The 18,875-nt window shown below is 42.3% G+C and overlaps 36 non-coding genes across 36 annotated transcripts; all 36 read left to right on the top strand.

Moving 5' to 3' along the window:
• The first annotated feature begins 322 nt into the window (after nt 1-322).
• Nucleotides 323-438, top strand: LOC142476035 (U5 spliceosomal RNA). Its single transcript, XR_012791284.1, has one exon. It is a non-coding gene; the product is annotated as a U5 spliceosomal RNA (small nuclear RNA).
• Nucleotides 439-844: 406 nt separating this feature from the next.
• On the top strand, nt 845-960 carry LOC142476047 (U5 spliceosomal RNA). Its single transcript, XR_012791296.1, has one exon. It is a non-coding gene; the product is annotated as a U5 spliceosomal RNA (small nuclear RNA).
• A 392-nt stretch (nt 961-1,352) lies between these two features.
• LOC142476034 (U5 spliceosomal RNA) lies at nt 1,353-1,468 on the top strand. The gene has a single exon (XR_012791283.1). It is a non-coding gene; the product is annotated as a U5 spliceosomal RNA (small nuclear RNA).
• Nucleotides 1,469-1,874: 406 nt separating this feature from the next.
• On the top strand, nt 1,875-1,990 carry LOC142476032 (U5 spliceosomal RNA). The gene has a single exon (XR_012791281.1). It is a non-coding gene; the product is annotated as a U5 spliceosomal RNA (small nuclear RNA).
• A 413-nt stretch (nt 1,991-2,403) lies between these two features.
• Nucleotides 2,404-2,519, top strand: LOC142476031 (U5 spliceosomal RNA). Its single transcript, XR_012791280.1, has one exon. It is a non-coding gene; the product is annotated as a U5 spliceosomal RNA (small nuclear RNA).
• Nucleotides 2,520-2,925: 406 nt separating this feature from the next.
• On the top strand, nt 2,926-3,041 carry LOC142476030 (U5 spliceosomal RNA). The gene has a single exon (XR_012791279.1). It is a non-coding gene; the product is annotated as a U5 spliceosomal RNA (small nuclear RNA).
• Nucleotides 3,042-3,447: 406 nt separating this feature from the next.
• LOC142476060 (U5 spliceosomal RNA) lies at nt 3,448-3,563 on the top strand. Its single transcript, XR_012791309.1, has one exon. It is a non-coding gene; the product is annotated as a U5 spliceosomal RNA (small nuclear RNA).
• A 406-nt stretch (nt 3,564-3,969) lies between these two features.
• Nucleotides 3,970-4,085, top strand: LOC142476029 (U5 spliceosomal RNA). Its single transcript, XR_012791278.1, has one exon. It is a non-coding gene; the product is annotated as a U5 spliceosomal RNA (small nuclear RNA).
• Nucleotides 4,086-4,491: 406 nt separating this feature from the next.
• LOC142476028 (U5 spliceosomal RNA) lies at nt 4,492-4,607 on the top strand. The gene has a single exon (XR_012791277.1). It is a non-coding gene; the product is annotated as a U5 spliceosomal RNA (small nuclear RNA).
• Nucleotides 4,608-4,999: 392 nt separating this feature from the next.
• LOC142476027 (U5 spliceosomal RNA) lies at nt 5,000-5,115 on the top strand. Its single transcript, XR_012791276.1, has one exon. It is a non-coding gene; the product is annotated as a U5 spliceosomal RNA (small nuclear RNA).
• Nucleotides 5,116-5,521: 406 nt separating this feature from the next.
• LOC142476026 (U5 spliceosomal RNA) lies at nt 5,522-5,637 on the top strand. The gene has a single exon (XR_012791275.1). It is a non-coding gene; the product is annotated as a U5 spliceosomal RNA (small nuclear RNA).
• Nucleotides 5,638-6,043: 406 nt separating this feature from the next.
• LOC142476025 (U5 spliceosomal RNA) lies at nt 6,044-6,159 on the top strand. The gene has a single exon (XR_012791274.1). It is a non-coding gene; the product is annotated as a U5 spliceosomal RNA (small nuclear RNA).
• A 406-nt stretch (nt 6,160-6,565) lies between these two features.
• Nucleotides 6,566-6,681, top strand: LOC142476065 (U5 spliceosomal RNA). The gene has a single exon (XR_012791313.1). It is a non-coding gene; the product is annotated as a U5 spliceosomal RNA (small nuclear RNA).
• A 406-nt stretch (nt 6,682-7,087) lies between these two features.
• Nucleotides 7,088-7,203, top strand: LOC142476024 (U5 spliceosomal RNA). The gene has a single exon (XR_012791273.1). It is a non-coding gene; the product is annotated as a U5 spliceosomal RNA (small nuclear RNA).
• Nucleotides 7,204-7,609: 406 nt separating this feature from the next.
• On the top strand, nt 7,610-7,725 carry LOC142476059 (U5 spliceosomal RNA). The gene has a single exon (XR_012791308.1). It is a non-coding gene; the product is annotated as a U5 spliceosomal RNA (small nuclear RNA).
• Nucleotides 7,726-8,131: 406 nt separating this feature from the next.
• Nucleotides 8,132-8,247, top strand: LOC142476023 (U5 spliceosomal RNA). The gene has a single exon (XR_012791272.1). It is a non-coding gene; the product is annotated as a U5 spliceosomal RNA (small nuclear RNA).
• Nucleotides 8,248-8,653: 406 nt separating this feature from the next.
• Nucleotides 8,654-8,769, top strand: LOC142476040 (U5 spliceosomal RNA). Its single transcript, XR_012791289.1, has one exon. It is a non-coding gene; the product is annotated as a U5 spliceosomal RNA (small nuclear RNA).
• Nucleotides 8,770-9,175: 406 nt separating this feature from the next.
• LOC142476064 (U5 spliceosomal RNA) lies at nt 9,176-9,291 on the top strand. The gene has a single exon (XR_012791312.1). It is a non-coding gene; the product is annotated as a U5 spliceosomal RNA (small nuclear RNA).
• Nucleotides 9,292-9,697: 406 nt separating this feature from the next.
• LOC142476045 (U5 spliceosomal RNA) lies at nt 9,698-9,813 on the top strand. Its single transcript, XR_012791294.1, has one exon. It is a non-coding gene; the product is annotated as a U5 spliceosomal RNA (small nuclear RNA).
• Nucleotides 9,814-10,219: 406 nt separating this feature from the next.
• Nucleotides 10,220-10,335, top strand: LOC142476058 (U5 spliceosomal RNA). Its single transcript, XR_012791307.1, has one exon. It is a non-coding gene; the product is annotated as a U5 spliceosomal RNA (small nuclear RNA).
• A 406-nt stretch (nt 10,336-10,741) lies between these two features.
• LOC142476021 (U5 spliceosomal RNA) lies at nt 10,742-10,857 on the top strand. Its single transcript, XR_012791270.1, has one exon. It is a non-coding gene; the product is annotated as a U5 spliceosomal RNA (small nuclear RNA).
• Nucleotides 10,858-11,263: 406 nt separating this feature from the next.
• Nucleotides 11,264-11,379, top strand: LOC142476020 (U5 spliceosomal RNA). The gene has a single exon (XR_012791269.1). It is a non-coding gene; the product is annotated as a U5 spliceosomal RNA (small nuclear RNA).
• A 406-nt stretch (nt 11,380-11,785) lies between these two features.
• LOC142476019 (U5 spliceosomal RNA) lies at nt 11,786-11,901 on the top strand. The gene has a single exon (XR_012791268.1). It is a non-coding gene; the product is annotated as a U5 spliceosomal RNA (small nuclear RNA).
• Nucleotides 11,902-12,293: 392 nt separating this feature from the next.
• LOC142476018 (U5 spliceosomal RNA) lies at nt 12,294-12,409 on the top strand. The gene has a single exon (XR_012791267.1). It is a non-coding gene; the product is annotated as a U5 spliceosomal RNA (small nuclear RNA).
• Nucleotides 12,410-12,815: 406 nt separating this feature from the next.
• Nucleotides 12,816-12,931, top strand: LOC142476057 (U5 spliceosomal RNA). The gene has a single exon (XR_012791306.1). It is a non-coding gene; the product is annotated as a U5 spliceosomal RNA (small nuclear RNA).
• A 406-nt stretch (nt 12,932-13,337) lies between these two features.
• LOC142476017 (U5 spliceosomal RNA) lies at nt 13,338-13,453 on the top strand. Its single transcript, XR_012791266.1, has one exon. It is a non-coding gene; the product is annotated as a U5 spliceosomal RNA (small nuclear RNA).
• Nucleotides 13,454-13,859: 406 nt separating this feature from the next.
• LOC142476016 (U5 spliceosomal RNA) lies at nt 13,860-13,975 on the top strand. The gene has a single exon (XR_012791265.1). It is a non-coding gene; the product is annotated as a U5 spliceosomal RNA (small nuclear RNA).
• Nucleotides 13,976-14,381: 406 nt separating this feature from the next.
• Nucleotides 14,382-14,497, top strand: LOC142476015 (U5 spliceosomal RNA). Its single transcript, XR_012791264.1, has one exon. It is a non-coding gene; the product is annotated as a U5 spliceosomal RNA (small nuclear RNA).
• A 406-nt stretch (nt 14,498-14,903) lies between these two features.
• LOC142476014 (U5 spliceosomal RNA) lies at nt 14,904-15,019 on the top strand. Its single transcript, XR_012791263.1, has one exon. It is a non-coding gene; the product is annotated as a U5 spliceosomal RNA (small nuclear RNA).
• A 406-nt stretch (nt 15,020-15,425) lies between these two features.
• Nucleotides 15,426-15,541, top strand: LOC142476056 (U5 spliceosomal RNA). The gene has a single exon (XR_012791305.1). It is a non-coding gene; the product is annotated as a U5 spliceosomal RNA (small nuclear RNA).
• A 406-nt stretch (nt 15,542-15,947) lies between these two features.
• On the top strand, nt 15,948-16,063 carry LOC142476013 (U5 spliceosomal RNA). The gene has a single exon (XR_012791262.1). It is a non-coding gene; the product is annotated as a U5 spliceosomal RNA (small nuclear RNA).
• A 406-nt stretch (nt 16,064-16,469) lies between these two features.
• LOC142476011 (U5 spliceosomal RNA) lies at nt 16,470-16,585 on the top strand. Its single transcript, XR_012791261.1, has one exon. It is a non-coding gene; the product is annotated as a U5 spliceosomal RNA (small nuclear RNA).
• Nucleotides 16,586-16,991: 406 nt separating this feature from the next.
• On the top strand, nt 16,992-17,107 carry LOC142476009 (U5 spliceosomal RNA). Its single transcript, XR_012791259.1, has one exon. It is a non-coding gene; the product is annotated as a U5 spliceosomal RNA (small nuclear RNA).
• Nucleotides 17,108-17,513: 406 nt separating this feature from the next.
• LOC142476008 (U5 spliceosomal RNA) lies at nt 17,514-17,629 on the top strand. The gene has a single exon (XR_012791258.1). It is a non-coding gene; the product is annotated as a U5 spliceosomal RNA (small nuclear RNA).
• Nucleotides 17,630-18,035: 406 nt separating this feature from the next.
• On the top strand, nt 18,036-18,151 carry LOC142476007 (U5 spliceosomal RNA). Its single transcript, XR_012791257.1, has one exon. It is a non-coding gene; the product is annotated as a U5 spliceosomal RNA (small nuclear RNA).
• A 413-nt stretch (nt 18,152-18,564) lies between these two features.
• On the top strand, nt 18,565-18,680 carry LOC142476006 (U5 spliceosomal RNA). The gene has a single exon (XR_012791256.1). It is a non-coding gene; the product is annotated as a U5 spliceosomal RNA (small nuclear RNA).
• The last annotated feature ends 195 nt before the right edge of the window (nt 18,681-18,875 follow it).

The following is an 18,875-nucleotide window of genomic DNA, read 5'->3' as shown; positions in this document are numbered from 1 at the left end:
AATAAACTGTTCTGTCAGGGGAAGGGGTACAGTACAGTATGTATCATGCTGCAGTTGGCATCTGACTCTAGAATATCAGCTCATTTGCATAACAGGCACCTGCCCTTCCCCTTCCATTTGACATTTTCTAGATACACGTCGAGTCCTTTGCACAAGAACAGTGGCTTGAAACATGCATCAGCACATCCAAATTAGGGGAAAACCTACCTTAGAAAGGCTGTCTGTGGAGAACATCTTCTCTTGTTTTCCATCACAGGATATTCACCTCAAGGTGGATCGGGATTGATTTTGCTGGCCACATAGAAGATGATGTTTACATGTCATACTCTGGTTTCTCTTCAAAACGCAAAAATCTTTCGCCTTTTACTAAAGATTTCCGTGGAGAGGAGCATGCATGAGTTTCTTGTCAATTTTTGCATGCCCTAGCTTGCTGGGGCTTTTCTTTTAAGTCAAAGGAAAGATGATGAATGCCTCTGAAATAGGCACAAGGCACAACTTGCTTATTTCATTCCAGAAACTCGAAATAAACTGTTCTGTCAGGGGAAGGGGTACAGTACAGTATGTATCATGCTGCAGTTGGCATCTGACTCTAGAATATCAGCTCATTTGCATAACAGGCACCTGCCCTTCCCCTTCCATTTGACATTTTCTAGATACACGTCGAGTCCTTTGCACAAGAACAGTGGCTTGAAACATGCATCAGCACATCCAAATTAGGGGAAAACCTACCTTAGAAAGGCTGTCTGTGGAGAACATCTTCTCTTGTTTTCCATCACAGGATATTCACCTCAAGGTGGATCGGGATTGATTTTGCTGGCCACATAGAACATGATGTTTACATGTCATACTCTGGTTTCTCTTCAAAACGCAAAAATCTTTCGCCTTTTACTAAAGATTTCCGTGGAGAGGAGCATGCATGAGTTTCTTGTCAATTTGTGCATGCCCTAGCTTGCTGGGGCTTTTCTTTTAAGTCAAAGGAAAGATGATGAATGCCTCTGAAATAGGCACAAGGCACAACTTGCTTATTTCATTCCAGAAACTCGAAATAAACTGTTCTGTCAGGGGAAGGGGTACAGTACAGTATGTATCATGCTGCAGTTGGCATCTGACTCTAGAATATCAGCTCATTTGCATAACAGGCACCTGCCCTTCCCCTTCCATTTGACATTTTCTAGATACACGTCGAGTCCTTTGCACAAGAACAGTGGCTTGAAACATGCATCAGCACATCCAAATTAGGGGAAAGGCTGTCTGTGGAGAACATCTTCTCTTGTTTTCCTTTACAGGATATTCACCTCAAGGTGGATCGGGATTGATTTTGCTGGCCACATAGAAGATGATGTTTACATGTCATACTCTGGTTTCTCTTCAAAACGCAAAAATCTTTCGCCTTTTACTAAAGATTTCCGTGGAGAGGAGCATGCATGAGTTTCTTGTCAATTTTTGCATGCCCTAGCTTGCTGGGGCTTTTCTTTTAAGTCAAAGGAAAGATGATGAATGCCTCTGAAATAGGCACAAGGCACAACTTGCTTATTTCATTCCAGAAACTCGAAATAAACTGTTCTGTCAGGGGAAGGGGTACAGTACAGTATGTATCATGCTGCAGTTGGCATCTGACTCTAGAATATCAGCTCATTTGCATAACAGGCACCTGCCCTTCCCCTTCCATTTGACATTTTCTAGATACACGTCGAGTCCTTTGCACAAGAACAGTGGCTTGAAACATGCATCAGCACATCCAAATTAGGGGAAAACCTACCTTAGAAAGGCTGTCTGTGGAGAACATCTTCTCTTGTTTTCCATCACAGGATATTCACCTCAAGGTGGATCGGGATTGATTTTGCTGGCCACATAGAAGATGATGTTTACATGTCATACTCTGGTTTCTCTTCAAAACGCAAAAATCTTTCGCCTTTTACTAAAGATTTCCGTGGAGAGGAGCATGCATGAGTTTCTTGTCAATTTTTGCATGCCCTAGCTTGCTGGGGCTTTTCTTTTAAGTCAAAGGAAAGATGATGAATGCCTCTGAAATAGGCACAAGGCACAAGGCACAACTTGCTTATTTCATTCCAGAAACTCGAAATAAACTGTTCTGTCAGGGGAAGGGGTACAGTACAGTATGTATCATGCTGCAGTTGGCATCTGACTCTAGAATATCAGCTCATTTGCATAACAGGCACCTGCCCTTCCCCTTCCATTTGACATTTTCTAGATACACGTCGAGTCCTTTGCACAAGAACAGTGGCTTGAAACATGCATCAGCACATCCAAATTAGGGGAAAACCTACCTTAGAAAGGCTGTCTGTGGAGAACATCTTCTCTTGTTTTCCATCACAGGATATTCACCTCAAGGTGGATCGGGATTGATTTTGCTGGCCACATAGAACATGATGTTTACATGTCATACTCTGGTTTCTCTTCAAAACGCAAAAATCTTTCGCCTTTTACTAAAGATTTCCGTGGAGAGGAGCATGCATGAGTTTCTTGTCAATTTTTGCATGCCCTAGCTTGCTGGGGCTTTTCTTTTAAGTCAAAGGAAAGATGATGAATGCCTCTGAAATAGGCACAAGGCACAACTTGCTTATTTCATTCCAGAAACTCGAAATAAACTGTTCTGTCAGGGGAAGGGGTACAGTACAGTATGTATCATGCTGCAGTTGGCATCTGACTCTAGAATATCAGCTCATTTGCATAACAGGCACCTGCCCTTCCCCTTCCATTTGACATTTTCTAGATACACGTCGAGTCCTTTGCACAAGAACAGTGGCTTGAAACATGCATCAGCACATCCAAATTAGGGGAAAACCTACCTTAGAAAGGCTGTCTGTGGAGAACATCTTCTCTTGTTTTCCATCACAGGATATTCACCTCAAGGTGGATCGGGATTGATTTTGCTGGCCACATAGAAGATGATGTTTACATGTCATACTCTGGTTTCTCTTCAAAACGCAAAAATCTTTCGCCTTTTACTAAAGATTTCCGTGGAGAGGAGCATGCATGAGTTTCTTGTCAATTTTTGCATGCCCTAGCTTGCTGGGGCTTTTCTTTTAAGTCAAAGGAAAGATGATGAATGCCTCTGAAATAGGCACAAGGCACAACTTGCTTATTTCATTCCAGAAACTCGAAATAAACTGTTCTGTCAGGGGAAGGGGTACAGTACAGTATGTATCATGCTGCAGTTGGCATCTGACTCTAGAATATCAGCTCATTTGCATAACAGGCACCTGCCCTTCCCCTTCCATTTGACATTTTCTAGATACACGTCGAGTCCTTTGCACAAGAACAGTGGCTTGAAACATGCATCAGCACATCCAAATTAGGGGAAAACCTACCTTAGAAAGGCTGTCTGTGGAGAACATCTTCTCTTGTTTTCCATCACAGGATATTCACCTCAAGGTGGATCGGGATTGATTTTGCTGGCCACATAGAACATGATGTTTACATGTCATATTCTGGATTCTCTTCAAAACGCAAAAATCTTTCGCCTTTTACTAAAGATTTCCGTGGAGAGGAGCATGCATGAGTTTCTTGTCAATTTTTGCATGCCCTAGCTTGCTGGGGCTTTTCTTTTAAGTCAAAGGAAAGATGATGAATGCCTCTGAAATAGGCACAAGGCACAACTTGCTTATTTCATTCCAGAAACTCGAAATAAACTGTTCTGTCAGGGGAAGGGGTACAGTACAGTATGTATCATGCTGCAGTTGGCATCTGACTCTAGAATATCAGCTCATTTGCATAACAGGCACCTGCCCTTCCCCTTCCATTTGACATTTTCTAGATACACGTCGAGTCCTTTGCACAAGAACAGTGGCTTGAAACATGCATCAGCACATCCAAATTAGGGGAAAACCTACCTTAGAAAGGCTGTCTGTGGAGAACATCTTCTCTTGTTTTCCATCACAGGATATTCACCTCAAGGTGGATCGGGATTGATTTTGCTGGCCACATAGAAGATGATGTTTACATGTCATACTCTGGTTTCTCTTCAAAACGCAAAAATCTTTCGCCTTTTACTAAAGATTTCCGTGGAGAGGAGCATGCATGAGTTTCTTGTCAATTTTTGCATGCCCTAGCTTGCTGGGGCTTTTCTTTTAAGTCAAAGGAAAGATGATGAATGCCTCTGAAATAGGCACAAGGCACAACTTGCTTATTTCATTCCAGAAACTCGAAATAAACTGTTCTGTCAGGGGAAGGGGTACAGTACAGTATGTATCATGCTGCAGTTGGCATCTGACTCTAGAATATCAGCTCATTTGCATAACAGGCACCTGCCTTTCCCCTTCCATTTGACATTTTCTAGATACACGTCGAGTCCTTTGCACAAGAACAGTGGCTTGAAACATGCATCAGCACATCCAAATTAGGGGAAAACCTACCTTAGAAAGGCTGTCTGTGGAGAACATCTTCTCTTGTTTTCCATCACAGGATATTCACCTCAAGGTGGATCGGGATTGATTTTGCTGGCCACATAGAAGATGATGTTTACATGTCATACTCTGGTTTCTCTTCAAAACGCAAAAATCTTTCGCCTTTTACTAAAGATTTCCGTGGAGAGGAGCATGCATGAGTTTCTTGTCAATTTTTGCATGCCCTAGCTTGCTGGGGCTTTTCTTTTAAGTCAAAGGAAAGATGATGAATGCCTCTGAAATAGGCACAAGGCACAACTTGCTTATTTCATTCCAGAAACTCAAAATAAACTGTTCTGTCAGGGGAAGGGGTACAGTACAGTATGTATCATGCTGCAGTTGGCATCTGACTCTAGAATATCAGCTCATTTGCATAACAGGCACCTGCCCTTCCCCTTCCATTTGACATTTTCTAGATACACGTCGAGTCCTTTGCACAAGAACAGTGGCTTGAAACATGCATCAGCACATCCAAATTAGGGGAAAGGCTGTCTGTGGAGAACATCTTCTCTTGTTTTCCATTACAGGATATTCACCTCAAGGTGGATCGGGATTGATTTTGCTGGCCACATAGAAGATGATGTTTACATGTCATACTCTGGTTTCTCTTCAAAACGCAAAAATCTTTCGCCTTTTACTAAAGATTTCCGTGGAGAGGAGCATGCATGAGTTTCTTGTCAATTTTTGCATGCCCTAGCTTGCTGGGGCTTTTCTTTTAAGTCAAAGGAAAGATGATGAATGCCTCTGAAATAGGCACAAGGCACAACTTGCTTATTTCATTCCAGAAACTCGAAATAAACTGTTCTGTCAGGGGAAGGGGTACAGTACAGTATGTATCATGCTGCAGTTGGCATCTGACTCTAGAATATCAGCTCATTTGCATAACAGGCACCTGCCCTTCCCCTTCCATTTGACATTTTCTAGATACACGTCGAGTCCTTTGCACAAGAACAGTGGCTTGAAACATGCATCAGCACATCCAAATTAGGGGAAAACCTACCTTAGAAAGGCTGTCTGTGGAGAACATCTTCTCTTGTTTTCCATCACAGGATATTCACCTCAAGGTGGATCGGGATTGATTTTGCTGGCCACATAGAAGATGATGTTTACATGTCATACTCTGGTTTCTCTTCAAAACGCAAAAATCTTTCGCCTTTTACTAAAGATTTCCGTGGAGAGGAGCATGCATGAGTTTCTTGTCAATTTTTGCATGCCCTAGCTTGCTGGGGCTTTTCTTTTAAGTCAAAGGAAAGATGATGAATGCCTCTGAAATAGGCACAAGGCACAACTTGCTTATTTCATTCCAGAAACTCGAAATAAACTGTTCTGTCAGGGGAAGGGGTACAGTACAGTATGTATCATGCTGCAGTTGGCATCTGACTCTAGAATATCAGCTCATTTGCATAACAGGCACCTGCCCTTCCCCTTCCATTTGACATTTTCTAGATACACGTCGAGTCCTTTGCACAAGAACAGTGGCTTGAAACATGCATCAGCACATCCAAATTAGGGGAAAACCTACCTTAGAAAGGCTGTCTGTGGAGAACATCTTCTCTTGTTTTCCATCACAGGATATTCACCTCAAGGTGGATCGGGATTGATTTTGCTGGCCACATAGAAGATGATGTTTACATGTCATACTCTGGTTTCTCTTCAAAACGCAAAAATCTTTCGCCTTTTACTAAAGATTTCCGTGGAGAGGAGCATGCATGAGTTTCTTGTCAATTTTTGCATGCCCTAGCTTGCTGGGGCTTTTCTTTTAAGTCAAAGGAAAGATGATGAATGCCTCTGAAATAGGCACAAGGCACAACTTGCTTATTTCATTCCAGAAACTCGAAATAAACTGTTCTGTCAGGGGAAGGGGTACAGTACAGTATGTATCATGCTGCAGTTGGCATCTGACTCTAGAATATCAGCTCATTTGCATAACAGGCACCTGCCCTTCCCCTTCCATTTGACATTTTCTAGATACACGTCGAGTCCTTTGCACAAGAACAGTGGCTTGAAACATGCATCAGCACATCCAAATTAGGGGAAAACCTACCTTAGAAAGGCTGTCTGTGGAGAACATCTTCTCTTGTTTTCCATCACAGGATATTCACCTCAAGGTGGATCGGGATTGATTTTGCTGGCCACATAGAAGATGATGTTTACATGTCATACTCTGGTTTCTCTTCAAAACGCAAAAAATTTTCGCCTTTTACTAAAGATTTCCGTGGAGAGGAGCATGCATGAGTTTCTTGTCAATTTTTGCATGCCCTAGCTTGCTGGGGCTTTTCTTTTAAGTCAAAGGAAAGATGATGAATGCCTCTGAAATAGGCACAAGGCACAACTTGCTTATTTCATTCCAGAAACTCGAAATAAACTGTTCTGTCAGGGGAAGGGGTACAGTACAGTATGTATCATGCTGCAGTTGGCATCTGACTCTAGAATATCAGCTCATTTGCATAACAGGCACCTGCCCTTCCCCTTCCATTTGACATTTTCTAGATACACGTCGAGTCCTTTGCAAAAGAACAGTGGCTTGAAACATGCATCAGCACATCCAAATTAGGGGAAAACCTACCTTAGAAAGGCTGTCTGTGGAGAACATCTTCTCTTGTTTTCCATCACAGGATATTCACCTCAAGGTGGATCGGGATTGATTTTGCTGGCCACATAGAAGATGATGTTTACATGTCATACTCTGGTTTCTCTTCAAAACGCAAAAATCTTTCGCCTTTTACTAAAGATTTCCGTGGAGAGGAGCATGCATGAGTTTCTTGTCAATTTTTGCATGCCCTAGCTTGCTGGGGCTTTTCTTTTAAGTCAAAGGAAAGATGATGAATGCCTCTGAAATAGGCACAAGGCACAACTTGCTTATTTCATTCCAGAAACTCGAAATAAACTGTTCTGTCAGGGGAAGGGGTACAGTACAGTATGTATCATGCTGCAGTTGGCATCTGACTCTAGAATATCAGCTCATTTGCATAACAGGCACCTGCCCTTCCCCTTCCATTTGACATTTTCTAGATACACGTCGAGTCCTTTGCACAAGAACAGTGGCTTGAAACATGCATCAGCACATCCAAATTAGGGGAAAACCTACCTTAGAAAGGCTGTCTGTGGAGAACATCTTCTCTTGTTTTCCATCACAGGATATTCACCTCAAGGTGGATCGGGATTGATTTTGCTGGCCACATAGAACATGATGTTTACATGTCATATTCTGGATTCTCTTCAAAACGCAAAAATCTTTCGCCTTTTACTAAAGATTTCCGTGGAGAGGAGCATGCATGAGTTTCTTGTCAATTTTTGCATGCCCTAGCTTGCTGGGGCTTTTCTTTTAAGTCAAAGGAAAGATGATGAATGCCTCTGAAATAGGCACAAGGCACAACTTGCTTATTTCATTCCAGAAACTCGAAATAAACTGTTCTGTCAGGGGAAGGGGTACAGTACAGTATGTATCATGCTGCAGTTGGCATCTGACTCTAGAATATCAGCTCATTTGCATAACAGGCACCTGCCCTTCCCCTTCCATTTGACATTTTCTAGATACACGTCGAGTCCTTTGCACAAGAACAGTGGCTTGAAACATGCATCAGCACATCCAAATTAGGGGAAAACCTACCTTAGAAAGGCTGTCTGTGGAGAACATCTTCTCTTGTTTTCCATCACAGGATATTCACCTCAAGGTGGATCGGGATTGATTTTGCTGGCCACATAGAAGATGATGTTTACATGTCATACTCTGGTTTCTCTTCAAAACGCAAAAATCTTTCGCCTTTTACTAAAGATTTCCGTGGAGAGGAGCATGCATGAGTTTCTTGTCAATTTTTGCATGCCCTAGCTTGCTGGGGCTTTTCTTTTAAGTCAAAGGAAAGATGATGAATGCCTCTGAAATAGGCACAAGGCACAACTTGCTTATTTCATTCCAGAAACTCTAAATAAACTGTTCTGTCAGGGGAAGGGGTACAGTACAGTATGTATCATGCTGCAGTTGGCATCTGACTCTAGAATATCAGCTCATTTGCATAACAGGCACCTGCCCTTCCCCTTCCATTTGACATTTTCTAGATACACGTCGAGTCCTTTGCACAAGAACAGTGGCTTGAAACATGCATCAGCACATCCAAATTAGGGGAAAACCTACCTTAGAAAGGCTGTCTGTGGAGAACATCTTCTCTTGTTTTCCATCACAGGATATTCACCTCAAGGTGGATCGGGATTGATTTTGCTGGCCACATAGAACATGATGTTTACATGTCATACTCTGGATTCTCTTCAAAACGCAAAAATCTTTCGCCTTTTACTAAAGATTTCCGTGGAGAGGAGCATGCATGAGTTTCTTGTCAATTTTTGCATGCCCTAGCTTGCTGGGGCTTTTCTTTTAAGTCAAAGGAAAGATGATGAATGCCTCTGAAATAGGCACAAGGCACAACTTGCTTATTTCATTCCAGAAACTCGAAATAAACTGTTCTGTCAGGGAAAGGGGTACAGTACAGTATGTATCATGCTGCAGTTGGCATCTGACTCTAGAATATCAGCTCATTTGCATAACAGGCACCTGCCCTTCCCCTTCCATTTGACATTTTCTAGATACACGTCGAGTCCTTTGCACAAGAACAGTGGCTTGAAACATGCATCAGCACATCCAAATTAGGGGAAAACCTACCTTAGAAAGGCTGTCTGTGGAGAACATCTTCTCTTGTTTTCCATCACAGGATATTCACCTCAAGGTGGATCGGGATTGATTTTGCTGGCCACATAGAAGATGATGTTTACATGTCATACTCTGGTTTCTCTTCAAAACGCAAAATTTTTTCGCCTTTTACTAAAGATTTCCGTGGAGAGGAGCATGCATGAGTTTCTTGTCAATTTTTGCATGCCCTAGCTTGCTGGGGCTTTTCTTTTAAGTCAAAGGAAAGATGATGAATGCCTCTGAAATAGGCACAAGGCACAACTTGCTTATTTCATTCCAGAAACTCGAAATAAACTGTTCTGTCAGGGGAAGGGGTACAGTACAGTATGTATCATGCTGCAGTTGGCATCTGACTCTAGAATATCAGCTCATTTGCATAACAGGCACCTGCCCTTCCCCTTCCATTTGACATTTTCTAGATACACGTCGAGTCCTTTGCAAAAGAACAGTGGCTTGAAACATGCATCAGCACATCCAAATTAGGGGAAAACCTACCTTAGAAAGGCTGTCTGTGGAGAACATCTTCTCTTGTTTTCCATCACAGGATATTCACCTCAAGGTGGATCGGGATTGATTTTGCTGGCCACATAGAAGATGATGTTTACATGTCATACTCTGGTTTCTCTTCAAAACGCAAAAATCTTTCGCCTTTTACTAAAGATTTCTGTGGAGAGGAGCATGCATGAGTTTCTTGTCAATTTTTGCATGCCCTAGCTTGCTGGGGCTTTTCTTTTAAGTCAAAGGAAAGATGATGAATGCCTCTGAAATAGGCACAAGGCACAACTTGCTTATTTCATTCCAGAAACTCGAAATAAACTGTTCTGTCAGGGGAAGGGGTACAGTACAGTATGTATCATGCTGCAGTTGGCATCTGACTCTAGAATATCAGCTCATTTGCATAACAGGCACCTGCCCTTCCCCTTCCATTTGACATTTTCTAGATACACGTCGAGTCCTTTGCACAAGAACAGTGGCTTGAAACATGCATCAGCACATCCAAATTAGGGGAAAACCTACCTTAGAAAGGCTGTCTGTGGAGAACATCTTCTCTTGTTTTCCATCACAGGATATTCACCTCAAGGTGGATCGGGATTGATTTTGCTGGCCACATAGAACATGATGTTTACATGTCATATTCTGGATTCTCTTCAAAACGCAAAAATCTTTCGCCTTTTACTAAAGATTTCCGTGGAGAGGAGCATGCATGAGTTTCTTGTCAATTTTTGCATGCCCTAGCTTGCTGGGGCTTTTCTTTTAAGTCAAAGGAAAGATGATGAATGCCTCTGAAATAGGCACAAGGCACAACTTGCTTATTTCATTCCAGAAACTCGAAATAAACTGTTCTGTCAGGGGAAGGGGTACAGTACAGTATGTATCATGCTGCAGTTGGCATCTGACTCTAGAATATCAGCTCATTTGCATAACAGGCACCTGCCCTTCCCCTTCCATTTGACATTTTCTAGATACACGTCGAGTCCTTTGCACAAGAACAGTGGCTTGAAACATGCATCAGCACATCCAAATTAGGGGAAAACCTACCTTAGAAAGGCTGTCTGTGGAGAACATCTTCTCTTGTTTTCCATCACAGGATATTCACCTCAAGGTGGATCGGGATTGATTTTGCTGGCCACATAGAAGATGATGTTTACATGTCATACTCTGGTTTCTCTTCAAAACGCAAAAATCTTTCGCCTTTTACTAAAGATTTCCGTGGAGAGGAGCATGCATGAGTTTCTTGTCAATTTTTGCATGCCCTAGCTTGCTGGGGCTTTTCTTTTAAGTCAAAGGAAAGATGATGAATGCCTCTGAAATAGGCACAAGGCACAACTTGCTTATTTCATTCCAGAAACTCTAAATAAACTGTTCTGTCAGGGGAAGGGGTACAGTACAGTATGTATCATGCTGCAGTTGGCATCTGACTCTAGAATATCAGCTCATTTGCATAACAGGCACCTGCCCTTCCCCTTCCATTTGACATTTTCTAGATACACGTTGAGTCATTTGCACAAGAACAGTGGCTTGAAACATCCATCAGCACATCCAAATTAGGGGAAAACCTACCTTAGAAAGGCTGTCTGTGGAGAACATCTTCTCTTGTTTTCCATCACAGGATATTCACCTCAAGGTGGATCGGGATTGATTTTGCTGGCCACATAGAAGATGATGTTTACATGTCATACTCTGGTTTCTCTTCAAAACGCAAAAATCTTTCGCCTTTTACTAAAGATTTCCGTGGAGAGGAGCATGCATGAGTTTCTTGTCAATTTTTGCATGCCCTAGCTTGCTGGGGCTTTTCTTTTAAGTCAAAGGAAAGATGGTGAATGCCTCTGAAATAGACACAAGGCACAACTTGCTTATTTCATTCCAGAAACTCGAAATAAACTGTTCTGTCAGGGGAAGGGGTACAGTACAGTATGTATCATGCTGCAGTTGGCATCTGACTCTAGAATATCAGCTCATTTGCATAACAGGCACCTGCCCTTCCCCTTCCATTTGACATTTTCTAGATACACGTCGAGTCCTTTGCACAAGAACAGTGGCTTGAAACATGCATCAGCACATCCAAATTAGGGGAAAACCTACCTTAGAAAGGCTGTCTGTGGAGAACATCTTCTCTTGTTTTCCATCACAGGATATTCACCTCAAGGTGGATCGGGATTGATTTTGCTGGCCACATAGAAGATGATGTTTACATGTCATACTCTGGTTTCTCTTCAAAACGCAAAAATCTTTCGCCTTTTACTAAAGATTTCCGTGGAGAGGAGCATGCATGAGTTTCTTGTCAATTTTTGCATGCCCTAGCTTGCTGGGGCTTTTCTTTTAAGTCAAAGGAAAGATGATGAATGCCTCTGAAATAGGCACAAGGCACAACTTGCTTATTTCATTCCAGAAACTCAAAATAAACTGTTCTGTCAGGGGAAGGGGTACAGTACAGTATGTATCATGCTGCAGTTGGCATCTGACTCTAGAATATCAGCTCATTTGCATAACAGGCACCTGCCCTTCCCCTTCCATTTGACATTTTCTAGATACACGTCGAGTCCTTTGCACAAGAACAGTGGCTTGAAACATGCATCAGCACATCCAAATTAGGGGAAAGGCTGTCTGTGGAGAACATCTTCTCTTGTTTTCCATTACAGGATATTCACCTCAAGGTGGATCGGGATTGATTTTGCTGGCCACATAGAAGATGATGTTTACATGTCATACTCTGGTTTCTCTTCAAAACGCAAAAATCTTTCGCCTTTTACTAAAGATTTCCGTGGAGAGGAGCATGCATGAGTTTCTTGTCAATTTTTGCATGCCCTAGCTTGCTGGGGCTTTTCTTTTAAGTCAAAGGAAAGATGATGAATGCCTCTGAAATAGGCACAAGGCACAACTTGCTTATTTCATTCCAGAAACTCGAAATAAACTGTTCTGTCAGGGGAAGGGGTACAGTACAGTATGTATCATGCTGCAGTTGGCATCTGACTCTAGAATATCAGCTCATTTGCATAACAGGCACCTGCCCTTCCCCTTCCATTTGACATTTTCTAGATACACGTCGAGTCCTTTGCACAAGAACAGTGGCTTGAAACATGCATCAGCACATCCAAATTAGGGGAAAACCTACCTTAGAAAGGCTGTCTGTGGAGAACATCTTCTCTTGTTTTCCATCACAGGATATTCACCTCAAGGTGGATCGGGATTGATTTTGCTGGCCACATAGAACATGATGTTTACATGTCATATTCTGGATTCTCTTCAAAACGCAAAAATCTTTCGCCTTTTACTAAAGATTTCCGTGGAGAGGAGCATGCATGAGTTTCTTGTCAATTTTTGCATGCCCTAGCTTGCTGGGGCTTTTCTTTTAAGTCAAAGGAAAGATGATGAATGCCTCTGAAATAGGCACAAGGCACAACTTGCTTATTTCATTCCAGAAACTCGAAATAAACTGTTCTGTCAGGGGAAGGGGTACAGTACAGTATGTATCATGCTGCAGTTGGCATCTGACTCTAGAATATCAGCTCATTTGCATAACAGGCACCTGCCCTTCCCCTTCCATTTGACATTTTCTAGATACACGTCGAGTCCTTTGCACAAGAACAGTGGCTTGAAACATGCATCAGCACATCCAAATTAGGGGAAAACCTACCTTAGAAAGGCTGTCTGTGGAGAACATCTTCTCTTGTTTTCCATCACAGGATATTCACCTCAAGGTGGATCGGGATTGATTTTGCTGGCCACATAGAAGATGATGTTTACATGTCATACTCTGGTTTCTCTTCAAAACGCAAAAATCTTTCGCCTTTTACTAAAGATTTCCGTGGAGAGGAGCATGCATGAGTTTCTTGTCAATTTTTGCATGCCCTAGCTTGCTGGGGCTTTTCTTTTAAGTCAAAGGAAAGATGATGAATGCCTCTGAAATAGGCACAAGGCACAACTTGCTTATTTCATTCCAGAAACTCTAAATAAACTGTTCTGTCAGGGGAAGGGGTACAGTACAGTATGTATCATGCTGCAGTTGGCATCTGACTCTAGAATATCAGCTCATTTGCATAACAGGCACCTGCCCTTCCCCTTCCATTTGACATTTTCTAGATACACGTTGAGTCATTTGCACAAGAACAGTGGCTTGAAACATCCATCAGCACATCCAAATTAGGGGAAAACCTACCTTAGAAAGGCTGTCTGTGGAGAACATCTTCTCTTGTTTTCCATCACAGGATATTCACCTCAAGGTGGATCGGGATTGATTTTGCTGGCCACATAGAAGATGATGTTTACATGTCATACTCTGGTTTCTCTTCAAAACGCAAAAATCTTTCGCCTTTTACTAAAGATTTCCGTGGAGAGGAGCATGCATGAGTTTCTTGTCAATTTTTGCATGCCCTAGCTTGCTGGGGCTTTTCTTTTAAGTCAAAGGAAAGATGGTGAATGCCTCTGAAATAGACACAAGGCACAACTTGCTTATTTCATTCCAGAAACTCGAAATAAACTGTTCTGTCAGGGGAAGGGGTACAGTACAGTATGTATCATGCTGCAGTTGGCATCTGACTCTAGAATATCAGCTCATTTGCATAACAGGCACCTGCCCTTCCCCTTCCATTTGACATTTTCTAGATACACGTCGAGTCCTTTGCACAAGAACAGTGGCTTGAAACATGCATCAGCACATCCAAATTAGGGGAAAACCTACCTTAGAAAGGCTGTCTGTGGAGAACATCTTCTCTTGTTTTCCATCACAGGATATTCACCTCAAGGTGGATCGGGATTGATTTTGCTGGCCACATAGAAGATGATGTTTACATGTCATACTCTGGTTTCTCTTCAAAACGCAAAAATCTTTCGCCTTTTACTAAAGATTTCCGTGGAGAGGAGCATGCATGAGTTTCTTGTCAATTTTTGCATGCCCTAGCTTGCTGGGGCTTTTCTTTTAAGTCAAAGGAAAGATGATGAATGCCTCTGAAATAGGCACAAGGCACAACTTGCTTATTTCATTCCAGAAACTCGAAATAAACTGTTCTGTCAGGGGAAGGGGTACAGTACAGTATGTATCATGCTGCAGTTGGCATCTGACTCTAGAATATCAGCTCATTTGCATAACAGGCACCTGCCCTTCCCCTTCCATTTGACATTTTCTAGATACACGTCGAGTCCTTTGCAAAAGAACAGTGGCTTGAAACATGCATCAGCACATCCAAATTAGGGGAAAACCTACCTTAGAAAGGCTGTCTGTGGAGAACATCTTCTCTTGTTTTCCATCACAGGATATTCACCTCAAGGTGGATCGGGATTGATTTTGCTGGCCACATAGAAGATGATGTTTACATGTCATACTCTGGTTTCTCTTCAAAACGCAAAAATCTTTCGCCTTTTACTAAAGATTTCCGTGGAGAGGAGCATGCATGAGTTTCTTGTCAATTTTTGCATGCCCTAGCTTGCTGGGGCTTTTCTTTTAAGTCAAAGGAAAGATGATGAATGCCTCTGAAATAGGCACAAGGCACAACTTGCTTATTTCATTCCAGAAACTCGAAATAAACTGTTCTGTCAGGGGAAGGGGTACAGTACAGTATGTATCATGCTGCAGTTGGCATCTGACTCTAGAATATCAGCTCATTTGCATAACAGGCACCTGCCCTTCCCCTTCCATTTGACATTTTCTAGATACACGTCGAGTCCTTTGCACAAGAACAGTGGCTTGAAACATGCATCAGCACATCCAAATTAGGGGAAAACCTACCTTAGAAAGGCTGTCTGTGGAGAACATCTTCTCTTGTTTTCCATCACAGGATATTCACCTCAAGGTGGATCGGGATTGATTTTGCTGGCCACATAGAACATGATGTTTACATGTCATATTCTGGATTCTCTTCAAAACGCAAAAATCTTTCGCCTTTTACTAAAGATTTCCGTGGAGAGGAGCATGCATGAGTTTCTTGTCAATTTTTGCATGCCCTAGCTTGCTGGGGCTTTTCTTTTAAGTCAAAGGAAAGATGATGAATGCCTCTGAAATAGGCACAAGGCACAACTTGCTTATTTCATTCCAGAAACTCGAAATAAACTGTTCTGTCAGGGGAAGGGGTACAGTACAGTATGTATCATGCTGCAGTTGGCATCTGACTCTAGAATATCAGCTCATTTGCATAACAGGCACCTGCCCTTCCCCTTCCATTTGACATTTTCTAGATACACGTCGAGTCCTTTGCACAAGAACAGTGGCTTGAAACATGCATCAGCACATCCAAATTAGGGGAAAACCTACCTTAGAAAGGCTGTCTGTGGAGAACATCTTCTCTTGTTTTCCATCACAGGATATTCACCTCAAGGTGGATCGGGATTGATTTTGCTGGCCACATAGAAGATGATGTTTACATGTCATACTCTGGTTTCTCTTCAAAACGCAAAAATCTTTCGCCTTTTACTAAAGATTTCCGTGGAGAGGAGCATGCATGAGTTTCTTGTCAATTTTTGCATGCCCTAGCTTGCTGGGGCTTTTCTTTTAAGTCAAAGGAAAGATGAGGAATGCCTCTGAAATAGGCACAAGGCACAACTTGCTTATTTCATTCCAGAAACTCGAAATAAACTGTTCTGTCAGGGGAAGGGGTACAGTACAGTATGTATCATGCTGCAGTTGGCATCTGACTCTAGAATATCAGCTCATTTGCATAACAGGCACCTGCCCTTCCCCTTCCATTTGACATTTTCTAGATACACGTTGAGTCATTTGCACAAGAACAGTGGCTTGAAACATCCATCAGCACATCCAAATTAGGGGAAAACCTACCTTAGAAAGGCTGTCTGTGGAGAACATCTTCTCTTGTTTTCCATCACAGGATATTCACCTCAAGGTGGATCGGGATTGATTTTGCTGGCCACATAGAAGATGATGTTTACATGTCATACTCTGGTTTCTCTTCAAAACGCAAAAATCTTTCGCCTTTTACTAAAGATTTCCGTGGAGAGGAGCATGCATGAGTTTCTTGTCAATTTTTGCATGCCCTAGCTTGCTGGGGCTTTTCTTTTAAGTCAAAGGAGAGATGGTGAATGCCTCTGAAATAGACACAAGGCACAACTTGCTTATTTCATTCCAGAAACTCGAAATAAACTGTTCTGTCAGGGGAAGGGGTACAGTACAGTATGTATCATGCTGCAGTTGGCATCTGACTCTAGAATATCAGCTCATTTGCATAACAGGCACCTGCCCTTCCCCTTCCATTTGACATTTTCTAGATACACGTCGAGTCCTTTGCACAAGAACAGTGGCTTGAAACATGCATCAGCACATCCAAATTAGGGGAAAACCTACCTTAGAAAGGCTGTCTGTGGAGAACATCTTCTCTTGTTTTCCATCACAGGATATTCACCTCAAGGTGGATCGGGATTGATTTTGCTGGCCACATAGAAGATGATGTTTACATGTCATACTCTGGTTTCTCTTCAAAACGCAAAAATCTTTCGCCTTTTACTAAAGATTTCCGTGGAGAGGAGCATGCATGAGTTTCTTGTCAATTTTTGCATGCCCTAGCTTGCTGGGGCTTTTCTTTTAAGTCAAAGGAAAGATGATGAATGCCTCTGAAATAGGCACAAGGCACAACTTGCTTATTTCATTCCAGAAACTCGAAATAAACTGTTCTGTCAGGGGAAGGGGTACAGTACAGTATGTATCATGCTGCAGTTGGCATCTGACTCTAGAATATCAGCTCATTTGCATAACAGGCACCTGCCCTTCCCCTTCCATTTGACATTTTCTAGATACACGTCGAGTCCTTTGCACAAGAACAGTGGCTTGAAACATGCATCAGCACATCCAAATTAGGGGAAAACCTACCTTAGAAAGGCTGTCTGTGGAGAACATCTTCTCTTGTTTTCCATCACAGGATATTCACCTCAAGGTGGATCGGGATTGATTTTGCTGGCCACATAGAAGATGATGTTTACATGTCATACTCTGGTTTCTCTTCAAAACGCAAAAATCTTTCGCCTTTTACTAAAGATTTCCGTGGAGAGGAGCATGCATGAGTTTCTTGTCAATTTTTGCATGCCCTAGCTTGCTGGGGCTTTTCTTTTAAGTCAAAGGAAAGATGATGAATGCCTCTGAAATAGGCACAAGGCACAACTTGCTTATTTCATTCCAGAAACTCGAAATAAACTGTTCTGTCAGGGGAAGGGGTACAGTACAGTATGTATCATGCTGCAGTTGGCATCTGACTCTAGAATATCAGCTCATTTGCATAACAGGCACCTGCCCTTCCCCTTCCATTTGACATTTTCTAGATACACGTCGAGTCCTTTGCACAAGAACAGTGGCTTGAAACATGCATCAGCACATCCAAATTAGGGGAAAACCTACCTTAGAAAGGCTGTCTGTGGAGAACATCTTCTCTTGTTTTCCATCACAGGATATTCACCTCAAGGTGGATCGGGATTGATTTTGCTGGCCACATAGAACATGATGTTTACATGTCATACTCTGGTTTCTCTTCAAAACGCAAAAATCTTTCGCCTTTTACTAAAGATTTCCGTGGAGAGGAGCATGCATGAGTTTCTTGTCAATTTTTGCATGCCCTAGCTTGCTGGGGCTTTTCTTTTAAGTCAAAGGAAAGATGAGGAATGCCTCTGAAATAGGCACAAGGCACAAGGCACAACTTGCTTATTTCATTCCAGAAACTCGAAATAAACTGTTCTGTCAGGGGAAGGGGTACAGTACAGTATGTATCATGCTGCAGTTGGCATCTGACTCTAGAATATCAGCTCATTTGCATAACAGGCACCTGCCCTTCCCCTTCCATTTGACATTTTCTAGATACACGTCGAGTCCTTTGCACAAGAACAGTGGCTTGAAACATGCATCAGCACATCCAAATTAGGGGAAAACCTACCTTAGAAAGGCTGTCTGTGGAGAACATCTTCTCTTGTTTTCCATCACAGGATATTCACCTCAAGGTGGATCGGGATTGATTTTGCTGGCCACATAGAAGATGATGTTTACATGTCATACTCTGGTTTCTCTTCAAAACGCAAAAATCTTTCGCCTTTTACTAAAGATTTCCGTGGAGAGGAGCATGCATGAGTTTCTTGTCAATTTTTGCATGCCCTAGCTTGCTGGGGCTTTTCTTTTAAGTCAAAGGAAAGATGATGAATGCCTCTGAAATAGGCACAAGGCACAACTTGCTTATTTCATTCCAGAAACTCGAAATAAACTGTTCTGTCAGGGGAAGGGGTACAGTACAGTATGTATCATGCTGCAGTTGGCATCTGACTCTAGAATATCAGCTCATTTGCATAACAGGCACCTGCCCTTCCCC

The sequence above is a fragment of the Ascaphus truei genome, unplaced genomic scaffold, assembly GCF_040206685.1.
Source record: "Ascaphus truei isolate aAscTru1 unplaced genomic scaffold, aAscTru1.hap1 HAP1_SCAFFOLD_1459, whole genome shotgun sequence".
Lineage (NCBI taxonomy): Eukaryota > Metazoa > Chordata > Amphibia > Anura > Ascaphidae > Ascaphus > Ascaphus truei.
Note: the sequence above shows the minus strand (reverse complement) of the source record. Positions and strands in the feature narration are given on the sequence as shown.